Here is a 20,718-nt window from a genome sequence, read left to right as displayed (position 1 = left end):
CGTGCTGTGTGGAGAAGGCAGGTGGGCAGATTGCTCACACTGAGCTCACGGTTGTGTTGCTGGAGGTTGAGAGTGAAGACCCTGAAAGGATTTACTCACCAGACAGCTAGTACGAGTCAAGTAGTCGGGCCTGGGTAGGTCACACCTGGAAATCAGCATCTAAGCTGCCACCCCAGCTGGCCTTGCTTGTCACCCTAATAGGAGGGTGTTGGACTTGGAGTTTTCTAGAAAGGACAGCTAATGACTTTCAAGTTTTGGAAGATCTGTTTGAATTACAACCTTCCTTTCTATTTGTGTTCTCTGCTGACGACTGTAATTCTCTTTTCTTCTCTTTATGTGAAAGGATAATTTGATGGTTGAGTATAGAAAGTTATGAGTGACATGCTAAAGGAGAAAACAGCAGTGGTGATGATACTGCAAGCTAATTTTGCACGAGTTGATGGTGCTGTGCTTCAATACAGAGAAAGTTTGTTTTGTGTATGTGTTTGCAATTTTTTTTTTTTTTTTGTAAAGACAAACTATAAAAAGCTACCAGTGGCTGCTGGAATCCTGAGAAACAATCTGAGCCCAATTTTCTAATATTATGACTGTAGTCAGGAATAACATAGTTGTTACAAGGGGTTTGCAAGTCAGATTTAGACTCTCTTCCTCCAAGCCCTGCTCTTGTTTCTGGCATTCTCTCAGTTTCCCTTTTGGACAAGATACAGAGCTCCACTGAGACAGTTTTCCCGTAGATACTTCTGTCCCTTTCTGCTCCTTGGGGGTTGTTATTCCTGACGATGCACCATCGTTACCGCTGTGGAGAAGGCCCAGTCCGGCCCGGGGGTTGGCAGTCAGTTGCTCTGTAGTACTGAACTGTTATGTGGATGTTACTCTGGCTCATCCATGCTGGTGTTGCCGATTGGTTGCTGAAGCCAAGAACCGTCTGTACATTCCGTGGTAACAGAAAGCAAATCCTTTGTGTGAACTCAACTGAATTTCCTAGACAAGCTCTTGGTGAATGTGGAACTGGGGTTTGATTTTAATTTTCTTTCAGTAACTAACACCACTGCTCTATCACAGTCATTGCTATTAGCCAGGTAATTATAAGCCCATCATGTAAAAACAGTGTCTTAAATCCAGTTTAATATTGTTCTGTGTCAAATTTCCAGTGACAGCAGGCTTGGATTACCGACAAATATTGATGTAATTATCGCCTTGCAAGAATACAGTACTGTAATGCAACAAGCAGGCATTTCCTTTAGAGGAAAGGAAGGATGTAACCAGCTCTATAGCCACTGCTATTTTTATAGATTTTGTTTAAACCTGCTGCCTGCTGGCAGTCATGTTCCCTTGGATTTCTCTTGACTGACAGGGAGAAGATTTGAGAGGGAAATTTGGAGGAATGAACCAAACTTTTGGGGATACATTTTAAACATTATGATTTGAGGAAATTTAATTCCTAGCTCATCTCTGAGCAAAAGGTAGAAGCCGAAGTGAAAAATCACTGGAACTGCGCATTTTCCCCTCCCTCCATCTTCTGTCTTAGTTCAGCCTCCAACCTCTTTGGCAAAGAGGGTTGTTGGAGTCCTATACGCAGGGGCATGGATTCAGCTGAGCAGCAGGGCTGGAGGCAGCTCCTCTGCTCAGTCAGTGTTTCCGTGCAGGAGAGTTGGTTCTTGCAAAATGAAACTTTGATGTGGGAAAATATCAATAGAGCCAAAGCTGACAGACTAAACCAGCTTTGATTTTCCTGCCAGGAAACAATCCAGCAAATTGTATTGTGTTGATTTAGGCATCGGTCTGGACCTGAATTGTCTCTAGTGCATGGGAGTTGCAGGGTTTTGATTCTGTTCTTCCTGATTTTAATTTAAAAAAAAAACACCCAACAACTGAATTTTGGGTAAAACTCCTGTGCCAACAGCAATCTTCTGCCCTACGCTGTGGTCATGAGATGTCCATGATATAATTTAGTCACCAGAAAGCATTGTGATGGATCATACAAATGATAACTGGTTCTGCTGCTGTGTTTGGCAAGGGAAGAGTCATCAAAGCCAATATGCACCAACATCCCTGAACAGAAATTCTCATTCCAAGCCTCTCATCACAACAGGTGTTTTTGCATTTTAAAATGTTAAAATGCCACTGTTCTTCCACAGGAAGGGAATTTTGCTTCTCAGTTTACAGCTGTTTTCATGTTGGTTTGTTCAAACTTCACCACTTCCTGGTGGAGTAAACACAACAGCGCTGAGGCAGTGCTGCAGCCACAGAGAAGGAGAGGTTCTACTGAGAGCTTCAGGGGGAGGAACGTGAGATGGTTACCGCTGCCTAGTTCAAAGGGCAACCGGAGCAGGACAAACATTCTCTTTAGTCAGTAGGCTTGAGTCACGGATATTTATCTTTCTGGAGTCTTTTTACAGACAAATGTCTTTATATATGTGAGAATAAGTACATACAGAAATGGCACAAGCAAAATTCTTCAGTAAGAACTTATCTGACAGAAAATGAAATAAGGACTGCCTTGACTGTTTTAACATGTTCATGGAATGCATTTGTTTTTCTCCATTTCCACTGGGAAGTCTGAACATAAAATTTTCTTATGTTTTCTGCCCCACATGGGATATGGTAATAAGCAAAGAAGAAAAGGTGGGAATCATTCTTCATGCCACTAAATGTCCAGCTTGTATATCCAGAATTTGCACAGAGAACCAAAGCTTAAATGCTTTGTGACCCCAATTAATTTTTTCCTTTCTTGAGGATTCAGTCTCAGATTGTAAAATCCAATTCAATAACCACAGTTTCTGATCACCTCGGCAAAGTGTTAGGTATATTTTTTTCTGCCTTTATTCTGTGATATATGACCTTTCTTTCTTCTTTAAAATGAATGAAGTTCAATTAATCTTCATTCACCAAGTGTTCCGTGTTGCCCTGTATTGCAATCTTGGCCTCATCCATGTTTACCGTTTCATAGGCTGCTGTCTTTGTTGCTAAACTAGCAACTATTTGAGATTTGCCTCTGAGTCAGTGGTAGAACTATTTACTGATGTTTGACAAAACCAAGGGGCAAGGGAGTGTGGGGTGCAAGCTGGGGATCAGAAGCATTCAAGATGCTGGCTTCTTACAGACCCTGGGGCTTTAATGTTCAGGGATTTTGAATCGTTTGGCTTGTGCAGCACGTGGCGGTCTGGGCTGTGACTGCCAGGGTGCCCTCCCACATCCGCCACTGCACAGCTCTATAATCTAACGATGGAAAGAGCAGGAGCGAGGGAGCCTCAGCTCCAGCAGGCTCTCCTGGCTCTTGATGTTGTTTGTTATTTCCAGTTGGTCTGTGGGACTGCCATTCTGCCATCAGGGATTTCTTTGGTGACGTGCGTTGCCTCCATGAACCTACATTTCAGGAGTGAAAGTGCAACTACAGCAAGAGTCGATTTGTTAATGTGGCACCTAAAAATAAATAAACATATTACAATCAATTACTTCCCTTTTCAAAGGGGACATTAAAAGTAAATCCAATAGAAGACACACTGGGTGTGTAGGTGCGAGATACAGGTAAAAATGCATATATTTCATGGCTGTATTGAATAGGAAATGGTTTTTTTTGAAGATGCAGGATACCAGTCAGCAGGCCTTTAGGTGGCTGACGAGTAATGGGCTTGCGAAAATCACCACTCCCATTAACACTCAGAAACAAGGGAGTTCTTAGTGATGAGAATTAGTGCAATTATTGCTCAAGCTACGAATCCAGCTGCCCTTTCTTGTCATAAGAGTGTTATTTCCCCATAAGAGCTCCATTGATAGTGTCCTAGCATCTGCTGAGACCTATCCTAAATACGATTAATTTTAATTGTATCTCTGTCTAGTTTATAATGGGGCATAAAGCAATCTGAGTCCTGGTGCAGGTAGTGTTTCAAAATAAAATAATACCAAATAAATGCAGTGCAGATGTTACAGCATCTCAAATTATATTTGTATGGCTGCCAGAAGAAGCAGCTGTGATAAATAATGGTAGAAAGTGAAAATACCCAAACATTTGCAACAGGGGAGTTGTCAGTGATCTTCAAGGCAAAAAGACCAGGAACTGTGGAGCTGCAAATACTGCAGGTGCTGGTGGCAGAGCTAGGGGAGGTGAGGAGTTGGAGAGGTGTCGGTCAGTGCAGCTCAGGAGTGGGGATAGTCACCTGCATGTCAGGGAAGGGGTAATCGATATACTGGCTCATTCTAAAAATGTTGTCAGTATGAGCCCTTTGTGGGAATGTCTGTAGGCTAACAGGGTGGTGGTGTAGGTTCCTTAAGAGAAAGGGGACATGCAAGGCTTCGGAGCCACAGTTATGAACAGTGTAAAAAGCTGAGTCTGCACCTTTGCTTGGCTGTTCTCCATTTGGTTAAACCTGAAGCAAGGTTGATTGCGCTGAATTCATTCTATGCCAACCTCATCCATTGTTTATGAAGAAAATTTAAAAGACATAAAGAGCTTTAAGGATTATAAAAATAGATTAATGTTGTAGTTTACTACGCTGCTTTGGAAGGATGCTTTTCACTCTGGTTGTTGAAAATGAGTTGGTGTGCCAGCTTCCCTGGACTATTTCTCCAATTTTATTAATCTTTGATTTAACTGGAATGACTTGAACAGTATCTGCCTGTTGGTAACTTTCCCAAAGGATGCCAATGGAAACTAGACTTGCCTACCCTTCCATGAGATGAGGTTACCCAGGGCAAAGCAAAATCATGTTTATATACCTCTCTATAGGCCTGCTTTAGGCTTAGCTAAAACCAAAATTCTTAGGGAAGCCGTAAATATTTCTGATTGCAGGTTACAAAGTCCCAGGTTCAGTTCCTGCAGCTAGAAAGCTGGTCAGAGTCAGCATCCTTACCATCACCTGTCAGTAAAAGCACCGTAGTCCACCAAAAACCTTCAGTGACTTCAGTTACCACACTCAGTGCAGGTACGTGGCTTTTCCTCCGTTCTACAATCACGGACATGCTTGAGCACACTGGGGTACCTGTATGGTACTTACGCAGCCTCCTGTTTGGGTTGCTGCCTCTTTCTTGGAATTGTCTTTTTCAATACCAGATGGCTTCAAGACAAGGTACCTGTCTTATGAGTAACTGTGCTGACCACAGAAACCAGGTTGCTCCCTCCAGAAGGACAGAGGCTCTGTAGGGGTCTGTCTGTGTGACCTCCATGGTGCACGCGTAGCAACGAAGCATTGCTGCTGCTTTGTGTTCCTATTGATTCCATGAATAAATGATCGGCTCCTTGTAATGATGAAGTGGTAACTACAGTTTCCTTAAGGGTATAAGTGCCAAGCTAAATATTTAAAGCCCACATAAATAATTGAAGTATCGGCCTCTCTTCAACAGAAGGAGATTAGGTTCATAATTTCATTTCTCCCTGAATGATCTCTTGACTTCTTGGTGTAGAAAACTCATCTGGGAGCCACAAATTATTTAGAAGGTTGCCCTGCTTTGTTTATTTTTGTACCAAAACCAGATTTGTGTTACATCTGCAAGTGTATCAGCAATGCATTTTAGTATTTCTCTGACACATAATAGCATGGGTGGGTGAACTTATAAACCAGGGAGCACCTTGCTAAGGTTCAAACAGTCAAATCCTTAAACCTCTGCCCTTTGGGCCTTTTATTTCTTCATGGATTTCATGACAGATAGGGAATTTGGGGCCTTTAAAAGTCTCATCTTCATGGTAGCAAAAGGTTTCCTTTAATTAGTCTTTAATTAAAAAGAATATCAAGAAGGGAGATCACCTTGCTACAGGGTTCAGGGAAACCTCAGAAGACTTGAAAGTGAAGGGTGGGAAGGACTAAACTTCTTCCCCCCCTCCCCCCCAAAAGGCTAATTTTGGCTGTGAGGAAGGGGTTAACACAAATGGCAAACTTAGAGAGCAGGATGTGGAGGAGAATGATCTGGGAAACAGTTTTAGAGGTATGTCCCATCGAGGCCTCCAGTTACATAAGGCTCATGGGCAGGGAGCTGTGGAAGGTAGGTTTCCTATCTCCTTCCTGTTGTTACGTTATCTTAATTACGTTTGTGAGGAGGAGCAGCAGCACATTTTCTTTGAGAAGACAAAGATTTAACAGTGTTGGCACCCCAGCTGAATCTGCCACCTCCTATGAGTCAGTACCCTGGCTCCCAAGTGCTTTTAAAGCCGCATACCTCAGAAGAAAGCATTAAAAATAGCAGGAAGGTCTGTAGGCTCTGGACAAGGGCTGTTCTTGCACTTCTTGCTTATTAGGTGGGTTTATTAAAGGAGATGGTGTTTTTTCCTGCTCTTCAGCACTTTCTGAGTTGGCACTGGGTTTTTACTTGCTGAGCCACAGAAAGCTCCTCTAGAAACTTTTTGTCCCATCAGCCTGCTGGATTTTATTTGAGGTCTTCTGAGGAGAGGCGATCTCCAGTGGTTTGCTAAGAAGCCATGCGTAACTACACTTACTGAGGGATGGATGTCCTCGGTACGCTACCATTTGGCAGCACTTTGCTAAAGACAGCAAGATATTTTATGCTTTGCTGTAATAGGCCTAGAAAGAGGAAAATCTGTAAGCCTGCTGAGATCCCTCCCTTGTAGCTCGTCCGAATTCTGCAAAGGAAAGGAGAATTTGGACATTTGGATAAATAAGTATAGCAAACCTGTAAGAGGTGGCTGTAACAGGTCAGGTGGTTCTTGCTGAGAAAGCACTTGACCTTGAAAGACACTTCTGCATGCGGCTGATTTGTTTGTAATGTGGGAGGTAGAGGCAGTCTGGTGTCCAGTGAGCGTCCTTATGGTTAATGAAGTCAGGCTGTGTTTTCCAAATGTCTGCTAAGTTAATGTTTACAGTGAGTTCTGCTGGAGATATTATAATGCAAGTGTAATGTAACCAATAGAGGAAGATATATGAGTAATACTGCGAAGTACCTAACCAGTAGATAGAGTTTACTGATGCATACATAAATTGCCATGGTCTGGGGATTCAAGCAGAGTACTTAGAGACAGGAAAACTGTTCTGCTAAGAAGAGATCTTTGATGCATCCTTTAAACGGTTTTTGTCAAGTCAGAGGGAGAACTATTGAGTATAGAAACTGCTAAATGCATGGCTTGGTTGAGAAACTTCTATTGGGAACATTATGGAGGGGTGTTTTGAACCATGGAAATGTATATTTCTTATAGTAACTTCCATAATCTTCATGTAACTCTGATGAAGAATGAATCTAATAAAGGTCAGTTTAACCATCCTATAATTTTCTTACAGTTCAGAGGTCTGAAAGCAATCAGGAAAAACTGAATTGAATATAAACGTATGTATTGTTATTCAGTCTAGATGGTTATGTGTGGTAAGGGGTAGATGAGGTGAAAGGTACTTTAAACTTAATTTAAGATTAAACAAACCTTAAATAGGAATCAGTGGGAATTTACATGAATGCCCCAAGTTATGAATTGTGGAGGTCTGCAGCGGATAATCTCACTGAGCCTGCTCTTCTGTGCGGGACAGAAATCTCTCGTATATGGGTAGGGGGACATTGCTGAGGCCAGTGTGGGGTTCCACTACGCCAGTTAAATGTGCCAGTGAACCTGTGTTGGAGTATGAGCTGTTTCTGCAGGTAGAATTAAGTGGCCACAAGAGAAGCAACTGTATTATGGAGGGGTGCAGACTTGCTGGCTTTTGCATACTGAGATGAGTAATTATATCATGCGCACATGTAGCCTTGGGTGTGGATAGCATAAGCTTGCCCCAGGATCCTTTGTATTTCCAACGAAAGCTGTGCAATTCATGATGAAAACCATGCTGCCGTGCCTTCGTTGCTGACACTAGCCTAGGCATCTGGATGGAGGCTAATCTGTGGTTAGCTGACTGTACTCATGCTTTCAGCTGCAAAGAGCTTGTATACAGGTAGAGCCATTCCTGGTCAGCTATGTTGGACCAGCCTCATGTGAACTCCCGTATTTCAAATGTCTTTTTAAAAAGTTTTAATTCTGTTTAAAAGTGATGCTTGATAAGCGTAACTAGTGTGGAGAAATGCAGTAGCAGAGCTCATCTGTGAGGAAAGTTAAAGCTAATGCCTAAAAATCCTCTCCTTCCCTTTGTTTTGCCTCTGGTGTAGGCAAACCTTTAAAAATGGCTTGCAAAGGTCTCTAAATGATATATTTAACCTGCTGGGGTTTCCCAGTCCAGCCTTGTTCCTCTTGATTGTATTGCATTTTCCAATTGCCTGAACCTCTCTGTGTAAAATCATCGGAGCTGAGCTCTCAGTAGGAACTCCCTGACTCGGGAACAACGGGTATAAATGGCACAGAACAGTAGCTTAGTCAAGTGTGTGGCTGGCTCTCTTGGGTGAGCTGAGGCCTTTGGAAATACATTGCTAATGGTGTGTAATTGCTTTTGAATTGGTCTTTTGGAGAGAGTAATTGTATTATAGGAGCTACTGAACCTCACTGCATGATCTTGCAAAGAAGTGCTAAGCTGATAGATTCCCTTTCATGAAGTATACTCGTCATTCAATAAACCCTGCTGCAATGTACCCTCCTTAGCCAAGGCTCTCTACTTTTTAATCCTCCACTGCTGCATTACCAGCCACTTCTCCAGAGCTGTGACTTTGGGGATTTTGTTGTTGTTGTTGTTTGGTTGGTTGTTTTTTTTTTTCCATTTCATATTGGAGTTTAACTCTTAATCTCCACCTCTCCCATTTCAGGTAAGGCTGGAGTATGCAGAGTTTTCACGTGGTATGGAGTTTTTGTGCAGACAGACCCTTTTCGAAGGAAAACTGTTTTCTTTCTTTGAACTAGTCAGTAAAGCCCATAATGGGAAACTTGACAAATTTCTTCAGTATTATTCAAATCACCCTGATTCATCAGAAGTACATAACCTCCCCAGGCAACACTCCAGCCTAGGAACACTACCTAGAAACCCACAGATAATTGATTTTGCTCATGGAAATTCTGTATGCTTTGGCTAATTCAGAGAAATGCAACCCTCTTACTCACACATACTGTGTGCATACTCTGGATCAAAGCCTAGAGGTTTGTTACTGACGGGCATGGAGCCCTGCCCTCCTTGGGAGGGCCACCAGTGGGCCCAGTGTGGTCTCAAGATGTACAGCTCCTTCAGATATTGTCATTCATGGATTACACTGAGCAGTTTTTAGTTTTTTGATGAGTTGGGGAAGAATTTGTTTCCCAAACAGATGCATGCTATTCCAGGCAGGAGTCATCAGGTGCTCCGCTCCTTTGGTTTTGATTGTCTGCCATTATTTCTTTTATGTTGCTTTCATTTGATTATTCCAGCTGATGTGGAGCTGGAGATTCTTTATTGCTCTGTCTGCATGATGTTGTGCTTTCTCTTGCTTTAATAAGAAGCTTGCCAATTTGTTTTTCGTGATTCATCTCTGGATGTCTTGAGGCCTCTTATTTTTGATGAGAATTTCACAGCTTATATTTTCACAGTGTTTAGGATGAATGCTTATTAAGCTTATCATGATCCTTAGGCATCAGCTCAGCAAGATACCTAAGCATGTGCCTGATTTCTAGCATATGAGTAGTTCCAGTGATTTCAAGGGGATTTACTACATATATCTTTAAAGATAGACATAACCATATGTAATGTGCTGATCTGGGGCCTTTGTTCTTAGTATAACAGCTTCTGAAATAATAAATTGCAGCTTTGGCATTGTCTTGGGATTGGCTTCCTTATGTGTTGTTTGAGATTTGCCAGATTCAGTCACCCAGAAATCACGAGTCTACGTTCCCCTACCATTCATGACATGGATTGAACAATCAAGAAATATCTGAAAAGATAACCAGAGAGAAAGAAACATACCAACAGTTTAAGAGTTGCATTTCTTTCAAAATCGTTAAGTATAAAAATTAAGGATTCAGAGTTAAATGCAGAAGACTTCATTTAATTTCATATCTCTAGGAGCCAAGGTATTAAGAACCACAAACTGTGACTCTCAGGAGAGGGAATTTTGTCCAGGGCCCACCTCCAGAGAGGTTTAGGACTTCTCAGTGAAATCTTGAGTTGTCAGAAAATCAACTTTTCCCAGAAGCATACCAGTTGTAGTGACAGATTGTCAACTAAGAGAAATGGTTACCTCTAAGTCAGGGAGAATGTTTGACTATGTCTAAGCTATACTTTAGATAAAAGTATTGAGACCAAACTTGCCAAACACTCAGACTGTTGAACCTCAGAAATATCTTTGGGGCAGGTTTCAGTGAGTGAAATGAGGAAGCATAGGGAAACTTTAAATATAGCCAAAACATCAGAGTGCATGTAACTGTGTTTCTGCCTACGTATGAATGTGTTTCCCATCCATTTTGGAGAGGGAACCAGAGAGCTGACAGGTTGGCTTGGAGCCTGCTGTGGAAGGGACCAAGTATCTTACAGGGATAGAGATGTTCTGTGTGGTTTGTAGGTGGAGTGGCGTGGTCTCAAGTGCGTCCAGGCTTCCCAAACCAACAGTAGCCATGACAGCATGAATCTCATCTTAGAGATGCCTGTGTTATTACAAAATACTTAATCTTGCTATAATCACGTACCAGTGTCCCCTGGCCCTGTAACAGAGGAGAAAATAGCTTTCCCATCCTGCAGGAATTTTGTGAGCTCAAAAGTTACCTTGTTCTATGTTGGGATGAACCTGAATCTTTTAATTTATTTTTCTTTTATTGGTGAAAGATACTCACTGAGTCCAAAAGAGAGGATGTTTCTCTGAGATGTGGAGAGTGAACATCCAGGAACATAGTATTTTATCAATTCTTACGCTGGTTCCTTTACAGTGATTTCTACTTCTTGCTTGCTGTTGTAAATCCACTCCAATTAGTGGTAGAATGTACCCGTAGCTCTTTCCTGTCATCAGTCATTACCCCTGGGGTCTTCTTCTGTGGGTTTTCTCTAGTTTCGTGCCGAGAATTATCAGCTAGCCAAGTACTTTTATAGGTGAATTGAACCTTCCTCTTTTTTGTGTTGGTTCCCACCTCCCCCCCTTCACTTCCACAGGCAGATGTTGGTTTTTTTACCTTCTTGTGTGATTTATGAAGGCTGTTGGTATTATTTTTGCCGTAGAGGAAAAAGAAAGGAAAAAAATGTAAATTACACAAAGTAATTTATATGAAAGAACTTTAAAGAAAAAAACAAAGGAAAAGCTAGTGGCTAAACAATTGTCAGTTGACTGACACCAGTAGTTATGTTGTGTGTAAGAGAAACAACCTTATCGGTGTACTTGGTTTACTACAAATCCCCTTGTCTCTGCCTTTCTAGGGATGGAGTGTTTAGAACAACCACATGACAGCGGCAGGAATAAAAAAACAATCAAAACACCTTCCCCCACCCTCACTGGTCCCCAGCTGCTCAAGAAACAAAGGGCTGATGACTCTAAGCATACTTCAGATGTTTCTCCTGATTGCACACAAAACACGATCTGTGAAAGTATTCAAAATATCTCTCTTGTTGATGCCGCAAACATTGGTGTGGTTTCCATCAGCTCAACCTCAGATTCATCCATCCCCCCCTCAATCCAATTCAAAATAAAACAAAGCCTCCTGGGGAAGTATGTACCCATGATCAAAAGGAGGCTCCATAATAAGAATTCTGTTTAGAGCTAATGAGACAGTAATTGTGGTTTAATTAAATACCATCTGATTGCTATCCCTGCATATTTACTGGAGGCAATGGCAGCTGTTAAGTTACAGCCTGTGAATTGCCAACTGGACCGAGGACTAGCCCAGGTATCACGACTCTTATGATTTTTTCTTTAATTTTATTTTATTTTCCACTGGTCTAGACACCGTGTTGTTCCTGGGATTGTCAGCACCACTGAAGTGCTGGGATTTGGGAAGGCAGAGGTGAGTGGGAGCTTCCCAACAGAGTCAGCTCAAGGCCCCCTGACATCCCTGTAAAATTGAAATTCAGTTGTGGGAGCGTTGGAGAGCTGCAAAGTTATGGCTGCTTCTATGGATGGGCATGACTTTCTCCTAGTTTTCTCCTGTTTCCCCTGAAAGCCTTTTCTCAAATACCAGCAAAGAGGAGTCCTGTGTTACTTGCTGGAAGTTGATTGAAGAAAGCAGTGGGAGGGATCCTGAGACCCTTCCTGGGAAGGAGAGGAAATGGGGTGGTTGGGTCCTGTGCCCTTGTTGTGCAGAGGGTTTCTCCAGGCTCTTCTAGTACCTTCATCTTTGTTATGCTACAAGACTTCAGAAACCTCAGGTGTTCCCTTCTCATGTTCTCTCCATCCCCTGAAATACCATATCATGTCCTTTTTGCTGCCATGGGAATCCCTGTACATGCTGCAGTCCACTCAGAGTGGTGCTCACCAGCAGCACCCAATGCCCAGGACCCAACCATACAGTTGCTGCCCTGGCACCGCTCTCTGACAGAGAAAGAGCTCTGTGTGGGTTAGAACAGGGAGAAGCAGCTTCATAAAAAGGCACAACTTCCAGGGAGATAATGAGTGAGGGAGAAGCTAGGAATCATGTCTGTGGGCTAAAACTGAGGATCTTTCTACAGTCATGCTATTCAGGCTGCCCTGTGATGAAGATGCTTTCTGAAAAGTGACAAGTGTTTGTTTTTTGGTGGTGTTTTTTTTGGGGGGGTGAGTGTGTGTGATTTGTTTGTTTTTTTTAGAGTTAGGGTCCCTTTAGACTAATGTGGAACCCCAGCTTACATTTACCAGAGAGAGCCGGGGTCCACCTTGGGTGCTGTACAGTCAGAGGACATTCGCAGTCCCAGCTCCAGAGCAAATTAATCTTCTTCCCTCAGAGACATGGTTAAATTTGAAATATTCCTCTATTGGATGAAGCCTTTGCTATTCTCTGTGCTGTTTTTCTGCCTCATTAAACAGAGGCCATCGATTAAGCAACAGTGGCAGATAGGAAAAGGCAAAATGGCTTGGAAGTAATTGGCCCTCTTGAACCTTGGAGGAAGAAGCCATAATCTATATCAGTGATACATTTGTCTGTCTGTCTGCCGTGCATTTCTGTATGCAAGAAAGCATAAAACTGCTCAAAATTCAAGGACTTTTGTGTTTCAGAATATATTTGACAGCAACTCCTTGTCTGAGGAAAAATGTTGCTAAGTTACAGAGTGAAAATTTTGGAACAACGAAGTCCGTTTCTGGGGAAAAATGAGTCCTGTGTCTTCAAGCAGAGCCAATTTTTACCTTATAATCATGGGGAGAGTCTTATGCACATAGATGTGTTCTGGGCTGTTTCTTCCCTACTTCTCAGCTGTGCTGTGTCTGAGCAGCACTGACTGTTGCACAGCGTTGTTGAGCCATTTTTTATCCCATCTGTTATAATATCGGTGCATAGAGAAAAACCTTCCTGGAACTGTGCCTGCATCAGAGCATGTTGATGGTGGATGGACAGATTGACGGATTCTTAATCTGCCTGCAGTTGGACCCATTATAAGGGGATTTTGTCTTAATGTGAAGGAGGGATGAGGTTGTAGGAGGGCTCTTGTGGCACTGAAAATTTACGCTGTAACTGGAGGGCTTCAGTCTTTGTCACTTGCTACATCAAGGGAGAGTGGTGTCCGAGCTACTTGCGGAGAGCGAGTGAAGATGTAATGGATACAGCAGGATACAAGGGCCAGAATAAATGGGAAGACAGGGCCAGACTGGGGACAGCAGAGCTGGAAAATGGCCTGAAAGTGTCGTGAGAAGGAGAACAGAGTATTCTGTAAAATCTCAGATGCTTCAGGGGAAAACAAAATAATTAAAAAGAAACATAATACATAGGAATTCAGTGTTGGTGAGGTCTCATCAAGCAACCTGGAAATCACAGAAATCACACCCATATGTAGCTAGGCTGGATGCAGACTTATCACTGAGACCAGTTTTTAGAGATGTGATAGTTCAGGCATTGTAAACTGGGGTCTGTTGGACTCTGAAATCCGTCAGTGTGCAGATGTCCCCTCTCCAGCTAGGGAAGGTAGTCTCTGGTACTCTCTGGGGGCTGCTGGCCCTAACCAATGCGTTGGTAGTGAGATCCAGGTACAAACCCCCTCAAAACCCATCAGCGTTAGGTGAACGTCAGAGGTACAGACTGAAAGGTGGTTCTTGGTCATGCCGTTAGGTACTGTTGCAAAGAGCAGAGAAATAAACAGCCCCAAAGCTGAGACCATAAAAAATGATAGATGATCTGCATCAGACAGGAAAGGCAGGCAAAAAAAGATTCGAGAAACAGGGCAGTGATCTGGAGCGAAATGTAGGTAGTGTCTGAGTTGTGGGCACTGACAGCAAAAATATAAATGCTTGTAGAGTAAGAAAAGAAGCTGCTTTGCAGAGGTGTGCAATCAATTACTGGAATAGGTGAGTAAGAAGGACTAGTTGAAACTACTTCGCTGAAATGGCTTTTTGACAGTGTGCTGGATTTGTGGCTGAGCAGATGCCTTTGAGAAAAAATGGCTGCTTTCCACAAAAAATCTTTTCTTTTTCCTATTGAAAGCTTGAACTCATGTAAACCAAACATTTCACATATGTCTCTTAACACTGGAAATGCTGCCAAGAAAACTCCCAACTGCTTTTCATGGAAACTCAGGGCAAAACATCTTATGCTATTTTTTAGTCTTTTTATTATTTTCTGTGGGAATAATGACCAGTGCCACCAGAGACTCTCAGTAAGCAGGATAAGCAAGTTACATCTCTGCACAGAGATTGCCCTTGTTGTGCTAACAGACTGCTGGTGTGAGGAGGAAAAGAAAAAGATCGTTTGTGGAACTAAAACGTCAGCCTTCACAAAGACAGCCGGCTCAGATGTTCCCTGTCAAACTGACAAACTCTGCCTCAGATGTGAGGAGCAGTAAGGGCTATTGCGAAGTTTGACAGGGTCGCTCTCTATAAATCGCTGGAAAGCAAATCCAGATAAAAACTCTGCACTGGCCTATTAGCACCTCTTGGGACTCTGAAACCTGAGGAGCGGCACAGGTGGTAGCGAAAGGTGGTAGGGACCACAGGAAATCATCTAGTCCCTCCTCCTGCCCAAAGCAGGCTCAGCATTGAATTCGGACCAGGTTGCTTAGGGCTGGCTCCAGCTGGATCTTGAAAACCTCCAAGACAGCACAATGCAAATGCGGGAGAGGATGTAATCCTGTGCAATGCCAGGGCTACTCCTTTCCAGCCGTATGCTTCCTGCAAAGGAACAAATGCTTTATCATTTGCGGGGTCCTTTTTAGAGGCTGTTGATGTCTCCCTAGAAACCATCCCTGGGCAATTAGCCACTAATGCAAAGCAGTAATACAGTGCTGGGTGTTAAAGCCAGGTCGTTCTCAAAAAATAAATTTCAGAGGAGATTGAGTGCAATCCAGAACAGGCTTGTCACTGACAGAACAAAACGGCAAGAAAAGGAGCTATTAAAAAAAGGGTGAATTCTGCCTATTGTTGACCCTGTGGAACACAATAAAGCCGGAGAAGATGCACGGCATCTTTTCCAACAAAGGAAAATTCCTGCCAAGATTCACAAAAGCTTTTTCAGCTTTAGCTGCCAAAAATCAGTTTGCGGCAGGCAAAAGTAAATGAGTAACAGCTATGTGAGGACTGCAACCTCCCATCTTTCTATAAACAACTTTCTAGACCAGCAGCAGGCTTATAACCAACCTGTTGTCAGCAGCCCAGAGCCCTGTTATAGTCAATCAAGGGCTCAGCAGGCTATTATGGAGATATGGGAACTATTTCAAACATTATAGTTTTGTTGGCTCCAGCAAAGAGATTTCAACAGCACTTTTGACTGGACCTAACTACTGTTTTCCATTCATTTCCATCTGAAGCACAAGAATGTAAATGAGCTCCAGTCAGTCTGTGCTGGTCTATTGGGACTCTATACCCCAAAGTCTGATCAAATTAACTTCAAGCACTTTAGCACACAAGCGTGTTTGGCTCTCCTCATTTTAATTTCATATAAGTTCAAGCACTGAATCATAATTCAGCAGACTGGAGCATCAAGAAAGAAACAAGTATCTCTGGATTTACCATTCTGGGCATCAGAATAGCACTTTGTGTGAAGAAAAGAAAAGGAAACCTAAAGGAAGCCCAAGTCCCTACAGAGCATCACGGATGTGCAGACCTGCCTCTGAACTCTGCGTTGATTGAAGGAGACAGACGTGAAACCGTGACACTGTGCCCAAGATTGCCACTGGCCCTTCCTGCCGGCTCTGGGAAGGCAGAGCAGCACACGGGCTCCGAGCTCTGCCTGTCTGAGTCACAGCTACTTAAATGTTGATGATGCCATCAGATTTTTCAATGCCATTTAGCCTTTTGGACAAAGGAGTTGTGAGCCCTCAGGGCTGGTGATGGGAGGGGCGGTGGGGGCGCGGGGGAAAGATCCTTTTCTCCTCTCTAGCCTGTTTTTGCTGCTTGTTTAGAATGCTGCGGTTTGTCCTGGGAGACCTCGGTCCCCGCAGCAGCTCATAGTGATGCCACACTGCCCCAGCAGTGGTATCCGTGCCTGCCTGTTGGGATGTCATCTACACCAGGCCACGTTTAGGCCTGTGCTGTCGCCATGGTGTTGGTGTATTGCTGTCAGCAGTGTGGATCTGCATGGTAACGTGTCCTCTGGGAAGGACCTTTGCGATGTTTCTGTACCAGGCTGTGTGATACAAAAGATGAGAAGCAACATGTCAGTTCATTCACCAGGTATCAAAATGACTGACAGTTTGGGGAGGCAAAGCTGTGACTACACTGACTTGTCCCTTGAGAGTGCTTTGATACATGGTTCTGCTCCAGGCATTTGTTTAAGGAGTTGGCACCTAGATTTGGACTCCAGCATGGACCCAGTGTGGGGAAAGGCCACCAGGAACGTGCAGAGAGGAAAGGGGTCCCTGGCTTAGCGCAGATTTGGGGAAGGAGGAACTGTTTACAGGCAGGCTTTAGAACTGCCTGCAGCCCTGGGAGTATAAGCACATCAGAGGATGTTTGCCAGCACGTCCCTCCTCTGAGCATCTCTGCTATTCCCAGTCAGATTAGTTCAATTTACATGGCAAAGTATTTCTAACCACCAGCAAGGAAAACTCATCCTGAGATCAGAAAAATAATAATAGTAACTCTTAGTCCTTATACAGCACTTCGGAGCCTTCAGAGCGCTGAACAAACATTAGCTAATGAATCAAGCTGTGCTGCTTCTCCTGCCCCATCTCTAGCAATAAATGCTCCAAGATTAGAAACTTGCTGACATGTTTGCGCTGAGGGTGCCTGAGGCGGAGGGTACTGTGGCTTTAGAGCTGTGTTGCTTTTATGGTGCTGACAGGGGTAAAAATGGATCATCATGTCAGCAGATATGATCAGGATATGTGCAGGGTTTATTCTTCCTAGATGGTGTAAATGCAGATTAAATCTGCTGGAGGTGAAGGTGTTGTTACAGCCACAGTTCCGTCCATAGGAAGCAAAAGTGCTGCATGAAGTGCAGTCTTGTGGCCAAAACATGTTCACTCAGTGGCATTGGGGTAAGAAGGACAAAGCCCTGAGGATTTTAAGCACAATTCTAGATGCATTTATAACCACCAGGAGCAGAATTTGGCAATTTTCTGTGTACTCCTTGTGGTTTTTAATGGGTTTGTGGCAGTTTCCCCATCGCCACCGCAGGGCAGTACCACCAACTGCTTGCAGCAATATCTGAAGATCCTCCCTGCCTTTTGGGATGCTGTAGGTGTTGTCTGTTTCTTCTGAGGCACTGTCTTGCCTTAAACACCTCTTCCTATCTTCTTCCCAGCCTCTCCCTAAGAGGGACTAGTCAGTTGCAATGCAAAATGGGAAATACTAAACATCTTTATTCCTGTAGTCAGTCACAGTGATTTTGGGGGATAAGGTGCTGATTTCAGAGCTTCCTCCAAAACTGAGTCTAAGGTTTGCTCTGAAGAGCTGAGGCACAGCCCAGGGGAGAGAATGAAAAGGCGGAGCTGAATTGTAAATCTTTCTTTAATCTCATTAACTGAAGTGTTTTGTTTCTCGAAGTACTCGCTATATTTACAACATGATTAAATGCTTGGATAAATATCAGCTATTAAATGGGCAGTATCTAAATACTACTGAAATGAGATAACACATTGGGTTTTTTCCTGTCTTCCCTTATCTTCATTTTTTTTTCTCCCTACCAATTGCTGATATGTAGAAATAACAGTGACAGGGCAAATCGCTGTATCTCTGACAGCTTTTTGCTATTGGAACAGATGAAGGGGAAAAAAATACCCATATATACACTCCAGTCATGGCTTTCAGGCTCTTTCCAGGAGCTGTAGTTCCCTAGACTGCTGGACTGAACTGCAGAATATACCTTTGTGGAAAGAAACCTCATGTGGCTGGGCAAGACTGCTACCTGTGCACTCATACTGCTTGGCTTAAATGCTCCCATGATGTCTTTTAATATTAAGGAATGATGTAAAGAAAGAGAAATACTGCTGAAGGTAATTATTATAATGTGTTCCCAGGGATTTAGCTGTGGGTTTGTAGCCGTGTGTTATTTGAATTTTTAATTGGCACAAGAAGAGGGGATGAGGGAAGTGGAGGACGTTGTATTTTATTGGTGGGGGGAGATAGTTTCCCAACTGTTTGGCGTGAAAGGTTTACAGCTAAGAACAAAACCTGCAATTTATAAAGAGTCAGAGTGGGAGAGCAGAGACACCCACCACCTCTACCCTGCTGCTCCTTTGGCAGTACTGGGAGGGAGCCAGGTCTGGGCTGGTGGAGTCAAAGAGGATTGAACGGACAGACCTTCCCAAGGACCTGCATACTGCACCGAATCCCACCAAACCCCCTCTGGCCTCAGATCCTGTCCCAAAAGTAGTCAGAGGTGTTTTAGGAGAGGTAAACTATCAGAGTTAAACCCGTTAATATAGTATACAGGCGTTAGAAAATCTTTATAGGTCCTTGCAGTCCCACTCTGTGAGAAGGGGACAGTGACCAAGAGGTTAACTCTGAAATGTGGGATAAAAGTGAGACTGAGCAATTCTGAAACATGAGAATGTTCCATTTAGGTATTCATGAACTGGGGTTTTTCATTATTTCACTTCAAAAGAGCTTTTAACTCTAAAAATTATTCCAGTTTAATTAGGAAATAATAGACTAAAAAAGCATTTTTAAGGGGATTAAAAATTTTTGTTGAACCTGAAAGGGTTTCTTTTTATTTTCAGTTTGCATTAAATGAAAAAAACCCCAAATGCTTCTTTTCAGGTTGAGCAGAAAAAACCAGCCTTTTTTTTTCTCTCTCTCCTTCTGTCTCTGTCTATCCATTTTTCATATGGCTAATGAACTAAAATTGCCATTGTTCACACAGCTCCATTCTGATGTGCCCTCTTCATTTGTACATACGGGAAAGGTCTTCTGAGCCAGACGGGCTGAGCAGAGAAAAGCCTTCAGTGAAAACAAAGCACGGGAAGGCAGGGTGGCTGTGGAGGCACGGCAGGAACAGGGGTCTGTACTGAGGACCTGTAAGCCTGGGTTTCTCTACTCCCTGTCCTCACGCTGACAAATTCCCTCTGACTCCCGTGTATTTACAATCTCTGATTCTCTACATTCTGAGGTCTTGCTATTTCTTTTGCACAAGCCACCCAGACAGCCAGTAGCCCTGAGGCAGCCTGCAGGAGAGGCAAGCTCAATGCTTTCCGCTGTCTGGCTACTTTCTGATGCGCCCTGGCAGCGGGAAATTGGCTGGCAGACCTGCCTAACCAGAGCTAGCCGGGAGTGCCGAGGTGGGTGTGCAGCACAGCGTCCGCTGTCCGGGGGCTGGAGCGCCAGGAGCCTCGGGCAGGGGAAGAAACCTGCTGTGATAGAGACTTGTTATTGAGTAGCTTTGTACCAGAGCAGAGGGGTCAGGGATGTCCCTGAGGGGTTCAGGGGTAAAACGTAAGGTGCCAACAAAGTAAAACTCCTGGGGATTTCCCAGGCTCTGCAAGTGTCTGCAACCCGCCATGACAAAACCCGTCAGGAGGCTCATGGTGCCTAAGAATAGGATCACGTCACTTCTAGTAGTCTGTGTAACCAGCTCTTGGCAGGGCTTACAGCTCCCACCACTGTGTCTGTGTTAGAAGCCAACCCACAGGGATACCAGTTAGTAACTGCAGACGTGGGGGTTTAAGTGCTTTTTTTTATGGAGGTTGCACATGTTTTGAGTTCTGGAGATGTCCCGTTTAACTCTTTCAAGGGTAACCGTCCCACGGCCTGTAGCACATGAGCAATGTGTAGCTCAGCCAGTGCTGAGCTAACCCTGGTCAAACTGCAATGGCAAACCTTTGCAAGTAATTAGCAGGGTAGAGCTAATTGCATATTAAAGAGCAATGTATAACTAGCGTAAAACTGCATAAACATCCTGGGGTGTCCATGTTTCTGTAGTTACAAGGAACTGGTATGTAGTTTTATGCTAGTTTGTATGTCTCGCTGGACTGCTGGGCTACTTCAAGTGCAAGAACCGTGGCATGAATAATGCTGTGCTTCTGTCTTGCCTCTGGGCCGTAGACTTTATCAAGCATTCTCCACCGTCACAAGATTCTTGGCTGTTTTATTCTCCATTTGACTCATGTTACGACCCCTGGAATCAGTGCAGAAAAATCCACACCCATTACTAGGTTTTGAGGGGCCATTTAATCCCATTCCACCTCAGGCAAATGCACAACACCCACAAAATCCATATGTATAAAATTTCCAGCTGCTGAAAGAGGAGATTCTGGAAAGGCTGGCTGCACACTTGCCCTGTGTGTGAGCTCTACAAGAAACATGCTTTAGAAGTCAAGAAATAGGTGTATGATGTTCACAGTTCTTCATCAGGGGAGACTT

This window comes from Phalacrocorax aristotelis, chromosome 23, assembly GCF_949628215.1.
Source record: "Phalacrocorax aristotelis chromosome 23, bGulAri2.1, whole genome shotgun sequence".
NCBI classification, from domain to species: Eukaryota; Metazoa; Chordata; class Aves; order Suliformes; family Phalacrocoracidae; genus Phalacrocorax; species Phalacrocorax aristotelis.
The sequence above is the reverse complement of the archived record's forward strand: the minus strand, read 5'-3'. Positions refer to the sequence as shown.